This window comes from Octopus sinensis, linkage group LG12 (assembly GCF_006345805.1).
Source record: "Octopus sinensis linkage group LG12, ASM634580v1, whole genome shotgun sequence".
Classification (NCBI taxonomy): Eukaryota; Metazoa; Mollusca; class Cephalopoda; order Octopoda; family Octopodidae; genus Octopus; species Octopus sinensis.
Genome location: NC_043008.1, coordinates 24,252,714 through 24,270,213, shown reverse-complemented (window position 1 = coordinate 24,270,213; position 17,500 = coordinate 24,252,714).

Below are 17,500 nucleotides of genomic sequence, written 5' to 3'. Positions count from 1 at the left end.
GGTATGTGGACAGTGTTTTATATGTAGTTATAGGTAATGAATATACAAACGCTGGTCAAATCGAAGTCATGCAATGCCTAGTAGATATATTGATCAACTTCGCCGTACACTTGGTATATGCTCAAAGAATTTTGCATTTGTAACTATTTTCAGTAAAATCGATTTCAATATTTGCTGACCAGTTGCAATAAATATATTTTACAAGACAGTCTCCGCTAAAATTAACAGTGAAATTTCCTTGAATTCACATCCATACATATTGCAACTGAAATAAAACACTAGATACTGAATTTCGTGCAGCGCAGTGCCTAGAAGAATCACTAGAAATCATATTGATATATATATATAAATCCAAAAAACGAAATAAGAACGAAACGGATAACAATAAAACAAACGGACAGATAGACGATACAAAGGCGGACAGGAAAAACCAGGACGGATCATTCGTGGCCTTCCGTTCATCACTCAACTTTCCAATTATCATTACAGTTTCGGCCTATTACACTTGAGACTGTCCAAAATTGGTAGGCCCCAAAAATCTAAGCTAAGAGCATTACCTTTTTGGGAGAAAGCAAGCGATTATTATACGATAACATAGACAAAAAGAAATACGAGAAATTGAAGAAAATGTTACCTGATTACAAATACAAACACGAGAATTACAACAGGTGTCTTTCGACTAATAAGAAGAAGTTAAGTTGAACTGGTGTGTAGAGTGAATGCCTTGCAGCACAACATAGGTGAAACTCAGGAGACAGCAAAATAAGGTGTTGTATGGGCATCGGTCGGGCTAAGAATGATCATGTTTGTCCGAACACCGATTGCGTGGAAGGAACAGAGGGAAAGGTACAAGGGAGATAACGGAGGAAAGTAGAGAGATTATATGTGTGTGTGTGTGCAGGAGATATAGGTGTAGGCGTGGCTGTGTCGTAAGAAACTTGCTTCCCAAGCACATGGTTCTGGTTCAGTCCCGCTGCGTGGCATCCTGGGCTAGTATCTTATTCTATAGCCTCGGGCCGACCAAAGCCTTGTGAGTGGATTTGGTAGACGGAAAACTGAAAGAAGCCACGTCGTATGTATGTATATATACATATATATATATATATATGTGCATGTCCGACACCCGCATCTCAAAACAGCTCTTCTACGGTGAACTCAGCCAGGGCAAACGCAAAGTCGGAGGGCAGAAGAAGCGCTTCAAGGACAGTCTCGAAGTCTCTCTCTCAAAGACTTCTCCATCGGCACAGAGACTTGGGAGACACTTGCTGCCGACCGCTCATCCTGGCGCAGCGCAATCACCACAGGAGCAAAGACAGCCGAGGAGAGACGGATTCAGTCAGCAGAACAGAAACGCCAGATGCGGAAAGCCAGAGCCACCTGCACCAATAGCACAGCCCCTACCCACTTCTGCCCCACCTGTGGGAGGGGCTTTCTTGCCCGGATTGGCCTCACCAGCCACCTCCGGTCTCAGCAGTAATTCCACCAAATGATGTCAATGGTCATCTTCGAACCCGAAGGACGAACATAGATAGATAGATAGTAGATAGATAGATAGATGATAGATAGATAGATAGATAGATAGATAGATAGATAGATAGATAGATAGATAAAAGGAGTTAAACGCAAGTGTTATTCAAATCATTATACTGCCAACATATGTTTGGAAGGAAACATTGGTTTTATTCCAGAAGGAATACAATGATGTAAAACAATGCAATCTTCTCATCAGGGAAAGATAAATAAACAAAACGTCTTTTTTTATATAGGTCGTTTTTCATCTCAGTTGTCCAAAATACTATCTAATCATTACTCTACATTTAGACATATCAATAAACGCAACAATACTGGGCTTAGTAAATTAATTCAGTCTCTAAAGAAACATAATAAACAATTTGATTTGGAATGGAATATTTTATCTAGGTCCTTTCCTCATGATAAAGGAATATCTTTTTGTTCGCTCTGTAACGAGGAACTGTATTTCATCCTATTCCCAAAGAATTCTTTTGTAAACACGTTTAAAGAACGCGTTTATTGTTGCAAACATTGGCAAAAACATAGCTTTAGCTCCTATAAGTAATTTCTACCAGTCTATAAAATTCGACCTTTAACTATCTTCTTACAATTCATTTCCACTAAATATATCTATTTGCACACCTTTAATCTTTATCCCTATTTATCTATCGCACTATATTTCTCTACATCTAGTTTTCTGCTAATTTCTTCCTCCCCCATCCTTTCTATAAATTGCCTTTGACGTTATATCTATTAACGGTTTTTTTTTAATAACTTACCAGCGTTCCCTTCATCACATATGCAGTAATCACATTCGGTTAAAATGTCTTATTGATGCGTTTTGTTTCCCTTTTTTCCTGAAGAGAAGATTTCATTGGTTTACATCATTTTATTACTTCTGGAATAATGCCAATGTTTTCTTTGAAACATGTCGGAAGTATTAAGATTTGAATAACACCTGCAGTTAACTCTATTCATTTATTTATCTATTCACCATTGCTTGACAACTGATGCTGATGTGTTTATGTCCCCATAACTTAGTGGTTCGGAAAAGAGCAAAAAATAAGTCCTAGTGTCGATTTGTTCGACTAAAGGTGGTGCTCCAGCACGACCGCTGTCAAATGACTGAAACAAGTTAAAGAATATATATACATACATACATACATATATACATACATACATATATATATATATATATATTATATATATATATATATATATATATATATATATATATCACATGCCAATGTACAAAGATACATATAAAATAGTAGTAAGAGTCCTAGGGGCAACAGCAGTGGCATAGCAGCAGAAGCTTTATTACTAATGTAATTATTATATTATTCAATTTAAGATATTCAGTACAACTGCTGTACTACTTTATACTTACTCAGCGGTAAAGTGGATAGTTAATTTGGTTTTCTAGGATTCAAATATACTTGCATCCATCTAGCCACCTATTCATCTATCCATGTAACTAGCTATGCATCTATCCATCCACAAACTTCTTGCATTAAGAGTCTCTCTACTTTTCTTGTTCTACACAAGAAAGGGTTGGTGAAAACATATCATACGGAGGTACTGAGGGTAACGATAGAGTGACCAAAGAACATGACACCAGACTTTGAAAAATATAGCAGTCGTAACTCTCTTCTAACCACAAGACAGTATTCCAGAATGCATTTGTAGTACCAGGGCTGATATCAACATTTAGGATGCTTGACTGTTCTGCAGAAGAAATCCACCTTATAGTCATTAAATTCCGCAAGACATAAACTGGAAACTTCCAAAGAAATAGTGATTGCGACAGTTATGTATTGAAAACTTGTAATCGTCGTATAGATAAACTAATCAGAACTTTAGGGAGCTGGTTAGTTTTCTCCATCTCTAGCCCTTAGAAGCTCAATTGGGTTTCGTTAAGCAAACAAAAACAAGATGTTGGACGAGGATCGTTCGTCCTCTAAAAAGAACAGCCAGTTCTCCACAGAACAGGCTCTACCTAAGAAAATATGGTCAGTGCAGATAGCTTTCGGATGTTCTATAGTATCTCTCAGAGGGCACCTGCTAAACAACAGCAGTAAAAATAAATACATATACTTTCCTGATAAACGAAGAGAACAATATCCTACGAGTCGGTAGACCTCCATGTGAATCACAGTATATCAAATAAATATGCCCGTGTAGGCTTTCCAAAGGTGACAGTAATACTGGTTTCAAGTTTTAGCACAATGCCAGCAATTTCGAGGAAGGAAGTAAGCCGATTACATCTACCCCAGTGCTCAGCTGGTACTTATTTTATCGACCCCGAGAGAATGAAAGACAAAGTCGACCTCAGCAGAATTTGAACTCAGAACGTAAAGAGAGACGAAATCCCAGCGTACTAACGAGTCTGCCAGCTTGTCGCCTTAAAGATGACAATAATATTGACATAACCTGCAGCCGCTTTTGGACTTGTGACCACGACATCAAATCGCACTTCGAATGATAAGCTTTTGCAATTTTAAAACAGGAGAGAGTTACAAAATAACAAGATGCAACTGAAAGTGTCGATCTATAGAATATATCACACATGTAATCAGCAGCTGCCCAAAGATGTCATAAATTTACTAGCTCCCTATGTGACGTGAAATTGTCGCTTAAGTAATATACAAAACCATCGGTAAATATCACTACCCGTAAATAAATATAGAGAACCCCACCTCCTGTTATTGAAAACATACATAAACATTAACTCAAGGAATACTGGTGAAACATTCTCACTAAAACTTAAGTGCATTAATAACCGGCTGGATAGTATTACTTTTTACAGACAAGTAAAATTGTGTACTGTCATAGAGGTCAGCCTCCCTGCTGACGTGAATATCACTTCAAAATCAACCAGCTAACTCGCGCATTGCAAATACAGTCTGCAAGCAGAACAATACAAATATAAAAAAACCTTTCTCATGTTCAAAATGTGTTCTTGTTTTTGTTATCTACAATCCAAAGATGGAGCTTTGTATCTTTGTTCGAAACCAGCTAGGCAGTTCAAAGATTTGATATATTTGATATTATATATCACCCATTGATATTAGAGCCTTTCCACAATTCTTTTATGGTTGAGCTCATTAAAAAAGATCAAAGTACGCATGATCAACCTTGCTGGCAATAACTACTTAAATAACTGCTATAAAGCCAAACATATATTAGATTATAGAAAGGTAATATTCACTACACCAAGAGACTCTTAAAACTAGAGTCAACACTCTCATGGAACATAAAAAAGGCATTTGGTCAGTATAAGCGATGATATTTTCTCGTCACTCTAGACGAAGAATGTGTATATCAATGACGCGTCTGTCTCAGCTATCTACTACAATGATGAATTCTGCAATTATCTCAGAATTGATGAGGATATTGCATAAGTTAGAGTGACAATAGAATACTTTAGAAGAATGTGGAGAATATGGAAGTTAGAAATATCTACATTCAATAACGTCATATCGTATAACATCATATCGCTTTCAAATTGCCATCCTAGTTGGGGTAGTAAACTAGAGACATGTAGATGATCGCACTTTGGAAAGCATGAGTTGTACTGTTCCCCACTGGGAATATGCAAACCAACAGTGACAAGACCTATATTAAACAGTAGGATGGAAGCTGGGGCATAAGGTCACTCAAAACGGTGCTAGAGTGTTACACCGACAAAACCTCCTAAAGAAAAAGAAGAAATGAGAATATGGCATGTATACATAACAGTAAAAGTATAATAATCTGAGACTAACAGGAAAAAATGCAATATAATTACTCAGAGTATAATGCTGTTTCAAGTGACAAACATTGACTTAGATAGGGTTACCGAGTTAAAAGGCAAAATGTGGAGGAGAAAGACTCGTCATCGTCGACAGTTATGTATAGGTACATATCTTGCAAGCTAGAGAGTACTAAGGCCATTGTCAGAGCCTCCCCTTAATCTCTGTGTGATTGATCACATCCCATTCTGAAGGATATGCTTCACTATTGAGGAACTTGAGACAGTTACTAAATACCTGAGTAATAAAGATACCTCTGTAACTCAATGTTGTGAAAGAAAATATCGAGTGTGCCTCATCAGTGAAGAATATATCACATCAGCTACGGCCAAAAATGTCCTTAACACTACTTTCTGCCTGTCACAGAAAATTATTTCTAAAGCCAACATTGTTCTACGATTTTCCAATCAGGAACGAAGCAAATGGCTCACTTGCTCAAAATCCTATACTTAATGACATGGTAGGGTTGGTAAAATATACAAATGCTTCACTATTTTAATTTTCTGGAATTAATATAAACACACAATTACGTATGCGTGAATTACATGACACAGGGTTGAAAATATTTACGCATCTGTTTCTCTCTCTCTCTCTCTCTCTCTCTCTCTCTCTCTCTCTTTCTCTTTCTCTCTCTCTCCCTCTCTCTCTCATACACACATACATCCACATATATACATATGTTAATTCACTCATATATTCAAAAATACCTAGAATTGTGGTAAATGGGAAGAAAACGGTTCTGTCTCTTTGTTAGTGATGGGTTTGAATTCTGCAAAGGAAGTAAAATATACATATATCATGCATATATAATATATACTACCACACTCACATCCATATGTATACGTACAATCGTACATATATGCGTGCATACAATCACGCATACATACAAACATCAATGGAAAGTTCCAGAGAAATATTGATGTTATCAGGCCGTATATCAGGCCAAAAGAGGAGGCGGGAGGAATAAGATCAATCGGAAAAAATATCAACTAGTACTATGTACTTAAAGAATACATAAGACTAAATTGTGTTCATGTGAACTCTTCAAGAAGTAGTCAGTAACTCCTCAGAAAGCACTGATATTAGAACTTCTAGACTACTGTACCCCAGGAAAAAAACCCAGTGATGAAACATTCTGTGTACGGAAAACATGGTTTACTCACATATTTTCTGTAAACATGAGTATTGATGCTAACAACAAAAAGATGCGCTAAGACACACATGTAAAATATTCAGTCACTGAATACATACAAGTATTTCAAGAACATAGTTGTTTGTGACAGGAAAGAAAATATATATATAGTTACGGACGGTAAATTTGAGCATTTCTTTCTAAATCAATTTGTAAGGCAAAAAATAATTATAGACTTCTTTGAAGTTTACAGCTTAACCAGCCAAATTATAAATTTAAACTCATGCCTATAATAATTGGTGTAGCGATAGTAAATAATGTTTGGAAATAGTATTTCTATGTAGAAACCATCAAAACTTGATGATCTTAGTAAGAGGTAGAACCAGATAGGCACACTTTTCAAACATTATATACAAGTGGAATAGTAAAAATATACATAATTTGTCCCAGGTTATCTAGATCACTCGAAAAATCGCGTTCATATTCATACAATATTGTTCAAGCTATATCAATATGTCTTTCATTTCAGCACAAACGACCATAAGTATGATGTTTTACAGCCTCAGTTCCCCATCGCATATCTAATATGGACATCATAAAATGCTCCCGCGTGCACATTCATTGGCGGGTATGTGCAAATACATAACTAAGTATTTTAGTAGAAATGGGTTGAAGGAAATAATGATCATCTCATGTGGTTGAGGCAGTCTGAAGAATAATATGAAATTCATTCCATCAAAACCTTGACAGGGTTTGATTACATACAATTTCTAACCATGATATAGTAGTATTTATAGTAGCAAAATCCCTATTGGTACAAACACTTAGATTATAATTATAGAAAAGTGTACTTCCATGCCATTTCCTATGAAAGCAGTAGTGTAATTAAAGAAATAAGCAACGACTCGGATTAGAAACTCTTTTGCGAACTCAGTTCTTGTGAAAGTTTACTTTTATGTAATGGCTCTCAATACAATACTAACTTGCACATCTAATGACCTACTGTTATACCACATATATTGTTATTACTTTGTATATTTTACATTATTACTTTTCGTACAAAACAGTCTAATGTTACATTGTACATTCAACGCCAAATGGAAAGTTATCAAGAAACTTAGCCCACAATAAAAGTTTACCTCATGAAAACTAATATCAAAATCAACACGAAAGCAGATATGGCGATTAATTGACAGAATAACACCAAAAATGTGTTCTTTTGACTAAGTTATGGATGGTGAAAGACCAATATTCACTATATTATGCAGGAAAGAAAGAATATTCAGAGACATCTACATCAATAGAAAAACCATTGTAGTCGCAGTTTCTCAAAGCCAAATGGATAGATTCTTTCTTGTTACAACTTCAAAACGCCTAAGCAAAAAAGAAAAGAAAACGATATATACTAAAGCCCCCACTCTAAGAAGATTATATATTTTGTATTAGCTTTTGAATAGGCCTCATTTTGGCATTTTGAATTGCTTAGTTTACTAATGAAAATATTTGCCAACCAAGCCAGCATCTCAGAGACGACTATAAGCTGTAAAAAAGCAAATGAATTTATTGCAATTCTGAGTGGTGTACTTGAAATTGAGTTTCTCTTCCCCTAGACTAATGTAGCTCACGTATGAAACAATTTTATCGAGTTATGATTATATGAAGAAGATGTTTCTGCATTTCTTGCTATAATTTTTGGCTCATAACCTATACTCTTTACTTTAATAGGAATTAATTCAATTTACTCAGTTCCAAAGTAATCTTTCTATAAACTAAATTATACACAACCAGCTAAAGGTCAAGGAGGAAGCGTTAGAGAATCAGTTTCATCTTAATTCTTTTATAGGTGTCACATTCTACTTCATTCATTCAAACCGTATGGAGACTGTACGAAAATTCCTTGGAAAATGGTTTGGAATAGAATTCACTCTTCACCTGTCTATTAGAATATGTTGCTCTCTTTCTGAAACAGGATTTAGGAAGGGACCATGTAAATATGTGATGCCCAAAAATGTGCTGGAACAGAGACTGGATGACTGGCAGAATGGTTCACTATATGTCACAAATCTACAATATCAGATTAATCCCAGTTAATTTATTTCCTCAGCTCTAAGCTTTATTTTGGACCTTGTAATGCCACAAAATAACTGTTACGCGATCATTCAATAACTGTTATGCAATCGTTGAGGAAAACGTTCGGTAATGTAATCCTGATCCCCAAACGTTTGGAAATCTCTTGTTCAAAATTATACATAATTTGGGTTGTTTATACTAATGAACATATACACAACTTTCAGAATCATTTCGCCATCAATACAAAAATGGCTTACAAACAGTTAACAATTAACCTTTCTAGAAGATCCAAAGAAATTTGAAATAAATGATTCTTATATAGTTTGGCGAAAATTAATAAAAGGTCTTCATTGTTTCACCTAATTTACATTTAAATCTAACGCTATCAAGTGACTTCATTGCTAATGCTCTTCAGAATTGTAGCAGAATCTTGTTTTTACTTCACTACAATATACCTGTATTAAGCCAGGCACCATATATTATATATTCCTGATTGCTTCCTATTCCTGAGTAAAACTTGTATATTTTACTTACTCTTCTGAAGCTGCTGCGCTAAGTATAAACATTTTACAAAATTTTTGTAGCTATAAACATTTTACAAGCTCGCTAATGAACTTCTGATGTTATACCAATGACTAAGTAAAAAAAAAAGTGTTAATTGCATGTGTTTAATAAGGTCAAATAAAAAATAGTACAGAGACCTGTAGAAGGGTGGCGACGTATAATTAGGAAACTATTAGTTAGTATCCTTCTGCAGCACTACAGATGTGGTACTCTCAGAATCCTAGAGTTAGATGTGTATTTTCTCTGTCACTTGATTGTCGTGAAATAATAAGTTGGGCACCACTTAATGCAACTTCAATACTTTTATTCGCCAATCCTAATTGTGGTTGTCTCACCCAAAAAACATTGCACTAAACACTTTACTGAACCCTTTCAGCTTAATACTTCAGCACCTTAACTCCTTCCCACCCCCACCCCAATTATATTTTTCTTACAAACATCAACTTACAGAAGTCTATATCGAAAATCAATCACGTGTGGCTGTGTGTGTGTGTATGACGTGTGTAAATAAGTGCTTTGTATGTATGCATGTGTGTGAGTTACGTGTACAAATATGTATGATTGTGTACTTGTGTATGATTGTGTATATGAAAGATTAAGATCTAGCGTATAGAACTAGCAAATGGAAAATAAATACTACTTGGTAGTACATATCTATTCACTAAAAGTATACAAAGAAACGTGTGCTTCACAACGAACGTAATTTCTTAATGCTTTGATATTTTCTATTGACGTTGACATATGAGACATGTCTATTAATATGTATGATATTCTATTTTCAGATGAAAATAGGTTGACTGTTTTCAAACAAGAATCAGCCATTCAATGCTTATATCACATCCCAACCTCAAATAAATTTCCAGCGCTCCACACCACTACCACCAATCACAACAACTTCGTGAAGATGGATTATACTTCAATGGAATACCTTCTGTATTCAGCAACATCAACTTATATTTATTCTTTTATTTTGATATTTCTTGTATTCATAATCATCCTACTTCTTAAATACTCCTTTCCCGTCATTTTCTTCTAATTACAGAATGGCTAAACTGGGGTATTTTGTTACATCCATAAAGTTTCAATCAACCGAAGGTGGAGAAATTTATTGTTCAACCTTTCGAAGTTAATTATACACGTGTGTGTTTCGAAGTTAATTATGTGAGTTGCATAGACAACCCTACCGCAAACTAGACGCGGTGGTATCAATTAGCCTCTCTCGTCAAAATTGCTGGTAATGCGCCTAAATTAGAAATCGTTATTAATATTCCTCTCTTTTGTCCAATTAGTTGGACTCTCCAAGACAGCAAACGGATGTATGTAAAAACCAGAAAACATCCCACATCACAAAATGTCCATCATCTTAATACTGACATTAAATGTTTATATCTTCCTGGGGATCAAAGTGACTGAGGTCATTTAAAACAACCACCATCAGTCTTGAAACATACCTTGATAACTGACTGGATGATGGACTTTTAAAAAAAAGCTTGATGATAAAAACTTAAGTACTCTGTTACAGTTATCAAGCGGTTGTGGGGGGGGCGGTCAACTACGAACGCAAAGAAACACACACACACACACACACACACACACGCATACACATACGCACACACACACATACACACACAAATATATATAAACGACAGATTTCTTTCAGTTGCCATCTACCAAATCCACTCACAAGGCTTTGGTCAGCCCGAGGCTATAATACAAGACACATGCCCAAAGTGCCTTGAATCCGGGACCTTATTGTTGGGAAGCAAACATCTTACTACACAGGCACGCGGGCTTCTTTCAGTTTCACATAAGTGTATGTGCGTGTCCCTCACTACAGCTTGACAACCGATGTTGGCGTATTTACGCCCCTGTTACTTAGCGGTTCGGCAAAAACAACCAATATAATAAGTGCCAGGCTTCAAAAAGTGTAAATACTAGGGTTTATTCGTTCAACTAAAAATTCAAGACGGTGCACCCAGCACGGTCGCAGTCTAATGACTTAAACAAATTAAAAGGTAAAACATTATTTTCTGGAATCTATAGAGCTTGTACCTGTGATTATTCATGAGTTAGAGAATCAAGAAAGGCAATTGCATAAAGGACAGTCTGCAGAGGATTTGCTTGTTGGGATCAGGTGAAAGCAACTGAAGTGTTTTGAGCATTTGATGGATTATTGAAATTATAAAATCCTACCAAGAATAACACCCATTCTAAGTCAAAAAGCGATAATGATAATTATTATAAACTTCTACATTTTGCCCTTTCGGAGATTTAAAAAAATAATAATTGAAGACTAAGAGTGACATAATCTCCTTGGTTTTCCACTCAAATTACGGCCGTGAGGCAATGTTAAAAATAATTATTATTATTATCATTATTATTATTATTATTATCATCATCATCATCATCATCACCATCATCATCATCATCGTCGTCATCATCATCATCATCATCAACATCATCATTATTATTATTATTATTATTATTATTATTATTATTATCATCATCGTCATCATCATCATCCTCATCATTATTATTATTATTATTGCCTTTGCACAGCTTCTAACGCTGGAGATGTACTACGGTGTCAGCTGTTTACTACCAGTGAACTAAGATAACACCCCTTATTTTTCAAGCGCTTCCACGCAGTGCTGTTTTCTACAAGTGCTATTTGTTATTATTAGTTTTAGCATCCAGTCGTTAGATGTTTTAGGATATTTGGCCAGTCCAATCGTGGTGGTTTTATGGCTAACACCTTGTTACGGGCGTTTAACTCAGATTTTAGGACTGCTCGAATTCTCCTGTAACGTTCTTGATCTCTTTCATGTTTGGATGCTGAGTACCAGAGCCCTCATTTATTCCGAGGTATTTGTTTGTTCCTGCTCGAGTTCTTTTATAACTGTGTCAACATCTAACACCACTGAATATTAGGTCTTCAATCTCCCTTTTTGGAAACAGCCTTGGCACATTTATGAAGACCAAATTCCATCCCGTTGTCATCTCTTAATGCTTTCACAGTAAGTAATAATCTTTCAAGCTCAATATCGTCTTTGCCATAGAGTTTTAAGCTATCCATATAAAATAGATGACTTATTTTCATGTCGCCAATTTCGTATTCATACCTTGTTCTGTTAAGTTCACTTTTAAGAGGTATTAGTGCTATGCAAAACATTAGAGGTGAAGGTGAGTCATTCACATTGTCATATTGTGCTTCAGGAAGTTTGAAATCACAGGAGAAATTTTGAAGATATCCAGCGTCTTCAAGATCCTTGAATGCGGTATGCTATCAAAGGACTTTTTATAATCAATTCATGCGGAACTGAGAACAATACTAGCATTGTTCCTTTCTTCAGCCAGTTCAACTTATGCTCTCCAGCAACTTCAGTTGTGGCTACATTGAATTGATCGTGCCGTTCCTTGTTGCTTAGTGCGTTTTCATGTCCTACAAGTCTTTTGTTCCCTTTTTTCTGCTTCCAGTATGCCCTTATCCCTAACTGACACGACTTTACTTTGAGGTAGATATTTCAGTAAGCTCCCATATTCGATATGCACACAGACTTCCACACATATCAGTCCCTTTCTTCCATTTTCTCTCTTCATGTACATGTGATCAGTATCTGCACGTCGATGCGATGGTGAGCTCCATGCATTGTTGGGAGCTTTCTTGTCTTCCTGTCCACGTTTTTTAGCTCGTCCTCTGTCCTTTTCAGAATTCCAACGCTATACCGAACCACTGCGACTGCGCGAGAATCTATTTATGAAATTATGCTTCTGGCATTGAACTTTGAATCCAATATTTTTCTCAATCGCTGCAGAAACTCTATTTTGTCTTTTCTTTCATATCATTATACTGTATTACATCCGACTCAAGTATTCTCAAGTATTTATATCCGAATTCAGGTTCAATTGCCGTCCACATTTCACCACTTGATAAACTTATACTTTCTGTACTGACAAGCTTTTCTCGTCTCTCCACCATTACAACACATTTTGCATGTCCAAGTTCCGTCTTGATATCATTTGAGAAAATCTTCACAGACTGGACTAGACTATCCATTCCACCCCCATTTTTTGTTAACAATTTCAAGTCATCCATGAATAGCAGGTGGTTAAGCTTTCTTTTACTACCTCCCAGATCATAACCCAACTTTGTCTTCTGCAGTATTTCACTCAAAGGAACCATTCCTTGCACAAAGATCAGTGAGTATACTCTCTCTCCCTGGAAGATTCCTCTCCCAATTTTCACTTTTCCTAATACCTGTTTCCTGCTGTCAGTTCTGTTCTCCAACACTTCATAATGTTCCATATAGGCGCAGGAGTGGCTGTGTGATAAGTAGCTTGCTTACCAACCACATGGTTCCGGGTTCAGTCCCACTGCGTGGCACCTCGGGCAAGTGTCTTCTACTATAACCTCGGGCCGACCAAAGCCTTGTGAGTGGATTTGGTAGACGGAAACTGAAAGAAGCCCGTCGTATATATGTATATATATATGTGTGTGTATGTTTGTGTGTTGTGTTTGTTCGACCAACATCGCTTGACAACCGATGCTGGTGTGTTTACGTCCCCGTAACTTAGCGGTTCGGTAAAAGTGACCGATAGAATAAGTACTAGGCTTACAAAGAATAAGTCCTGGGGTCGATTTGATCGACTAAAGGCGGTGCTCCAGCATGGCCGCAGTCAAATGACTGAAACAAGTAAAAGAGAGAGTAAAAAGAGTATAAGGTACCTCATGTTTTCTCCTACTCCATAATCCTTGTTATCCAAGAGCGTAGTGCCAAATTTTATGCTTTAAGATATCAATCCATGCTCAGATTTTTGTGCCTTCTCTTGCAGTTTCTGATGATTAGCTTATCAATTAACAGCTGATCTTGCGTTCCCCGGCTCCTCTTTCAGCACCCTTTCTGTTCAGCAGGTAGCAACCCATATTTCTCAAAGCATTCATACAGTTCACTGGCCAAAGCACCTGACAATACTTTCCACATTTGCGGAAGACAAGTTATTTGTCGAAAGTTAGGTACAGTATTACCCTTTACAAGATCCTTGGCACATAATGTCTTTCTCTTTGTCATCCAGCTGGGTATTGGGCCTTCCTGTCAGCACTTATCCAGTTGCTCTGCTATACTTTCATGAAGCCCTCTCAGCTTCTTCACTCAATAACCTTGGATATCATCCGGTCCTGGGCTCTTTCAATTTGGAATTTTCCTTAACTGTCTTTTTATCATTCCTGTATTTATTTTTATGTTGATTTGACGTTCTATATTTCTTAACCTTTATCATTTATGATTTACAGGTTGATCCCAGACTCCTCCCCAGAATACCCTGCTTTCGTCTGCATCAGGCACCAATGTCATGTACACTAGCTCATCTACTTCGTTAAACAGTTTTTTCTGGTTGGCTTCGAAAAATCTGTTCTGACTGAATTGTTTTGTTCTATTGTTATATCTTTCGAGTTTTGCCTTCATTGCTATTACCCTTTGCTTCACTTCTTCCTCTGTTACATCATACCCTTTTTTCCTATTCTATATGCTCTTTCCAGTCTCATTCTTTTGTTTTCGTTTTGCGATTCCCTTCTTTTCAATATATCAATTTGTCCCAAATTTCTTTGGAACTTTGTTTCTCATAAATTCTTCTATGCCAGTATGGTTCTTTATTTACTGTTTCTTCTCTTTAGTTGTATCCAACTCTTTCAGTGACAACGGTAATTGTATCCCTCATTACTCCACAGCAGTTGAGTGATGTTGTCTTGTAGTAATTTATGTCATCAGACTTTATCTTCTGGCCTCTCTTCATAGTACTGCACACTTAACTACCCCAAATTATATTCTAGTATTTTTATTTCTTTATTGCCCCCAGGGGCCTAAACATAGAGGGGACAAACAAGGACAGACAAAGGGATTAAGTCGATTACATCGACATCAGTGCGTAACTGGTACTTAATTTATCGACCCCGAAAGGATGAAAGGCAAAGTTGACCTCGGCAGAATTTGAACTCAGAACGTAACGGCTGACGAAATACTGGTAAGCATTTCATCCGACGTGCTAACGTTTCTGCCAGCTCGCCGCCTTCCAATATTTTACTGAATACACTCACTGTTTAGAGTAGAGAATCCAGGTTTGTCTCGGTTGTTTTTATATATGATTTATTCTTATCTAGGTGTGGGCAAAATCATAGACAAGCCATGACGAAGAATAACGGAGAGAGGGAGTCTCCTTTGAAAATGCCTCTGCGAGTTTCCATGTTACTAGGCAATTCATTTGCGCATGTCAGTTCTACTTCCCACACTCTCATTGCTTTCTCCAAAAAGTCGTTTACCTTCTTATTGACTCCGAGCATCCTCAGACATTTCAAGAGCCAGCTCTGTTAAAACTGTGTCATCTGTTATCTTTTCTGTACGTATTGACTCGAGCATCATTACTACAGAAATTTGAGTATTTCGGGTATATTCCGTTCGAACTATGACCGAACAGTTACGACATATATGGACAATGTCACCGTTATGGTGTCAGGCACAGATGTAGTAGGCACTATTGTAAAGAATATGAGGGCTTTTGACAGGAGAAAAAATTAACCAAGTTAAATTAGTGAACTTCCTAGTTGGCACCTAAGAAGGCGTGGCTATCGAATGGATGATAGGCACTGGGATGTGGTTACAGCTAGATTAGCCAGTCTCAACCTAAAATAGCTGTCGTTTTCGTCATATATTACCGCCTGACCATCGTGCTTCGCTGTGTTTCAAGTCTCGCTTGGTTAGAGTGTCTCCTTTTTTACTTCATGGGGAAGTGATATAGCTTAATAATCCTTTCTCGTAAAACGGTCCATCAATTATCAACATCATTTCAACACCGAATCAGGTATGTTGTGACTATTAATGCGCACACTTGCGCAGATGCTATAACGTCCACAAAGATTTGTAAACGGTTAATAATAATGAAATTATTGTATACAGTGCTCAGATGCACCACAACTTGTCAGAAAGTGCGTATAAAGTACATGCAATAATGTACAAATGTCTGGAAAGCGAACAATGTATGAGTCAGATACATGCTTGTGTATGTATGGAGGGGAGAAAATCAGGGGTAGTGTTGGCAAATCTCAGAAAGCATGGAAGTTTTGAAGGATGCAGTGTTCCGACAACTAACAACTGATGCCGGCAGTTTGTTCCATGCTTCAGCAACTATCAGCGTGAAAAAATGTTTCCTAATGTCATGGGAGCTGTGCTGTTTTCTGACTTTGTAAATATGTCCACGGGTGTTAGACGGGTGGAGTTTCAAAAGGTGCTCAGAGTTATTGTTTGTAAGATGGTTGATAATTTTAAGGGTGTCTGCCAAGTCAGCTGCCAGATATCGGAGTTTCAATGTGTCCATGCCCAGGGAAGTAACGCGTTCAGAATATGGCAAATGCCTGATGGAGGGTATTCTTTTGGTTGCACGTCGCTGAACGGCTTCCAGACGATTGATATCCTGGGCAAGATAGGGGTTCCAGACCGGTGATGCAAATTCCAGGTGAGGTCTTACCATAGCTATATAAAGCCGCAGATAGATAGTCGGAGAGCGGCTCACAAAGGATTTGGTGAGTGATGCCAAGACACCCTCAGCCTTCTTGACAATTTTAGCGATGCGTTTTGTCCAACGCAAATCACTGTCGACAATAACACCCAGGTCACGTTCACACGAAGACTTTTTGAGATTAGTGTTGTGGGGGTAGTAGGTGGACGCTGGGTTTCTCCTCCCAAAATGCATGGTGGTACATTTGTCCACAGCCAGCTTGAGTTGCCAGTCCATGATCCACTGCTGCATTGTGTCCAGGTCTGCTTGCAATAGAGATCTATAGTGTACAGGTTCTGACCTCTTTATTTCGAGGTACAGCTTGATGTCATCTGCATATTTCAGCACTGTGGCATTCTTTTAAGTATGCAACAAATAAAAGGGGGCCAAGAACAGATCCCTGTGGTACACCAGATGTCACCTCATAGGGTGAAGAGTGCTGTCCTAGAACTGTGACAACCTCTTTTCGGCCGAAAATAAAGGACTTCAACCAGTTATAGAGTTCGTCTCTTACGCCCAACGCGGAGAGCTTCACCATAAGTCTTTTGTGTGACACAGAGTTAAAAGCCTTAGCAAAGTCCAGGTAAACCACATCCACCCAGGATCCGTGATCAGTGATTTGGGTAACGTCTTCAAGAAACTCGATGAGTTGATTACTGCAGCTGGAGTTAGGAATAAATCCAAATTGTGACGGCTGGATGAGGCTGTGAGACTTCGAGAAGTTCCAGAGGGTTTCCCTGATACAGGATTCCATCAGTTTGGCGATGCAGCTAGTAAGACTAACGGGGCGATAGTTGACAGGCGATGTGCGGTCACCTTTTTTGAACAGAGGGTTAACACTGGCAGTTTTCCACTGCTCTGGAGTAACACCATTGTCAAGACA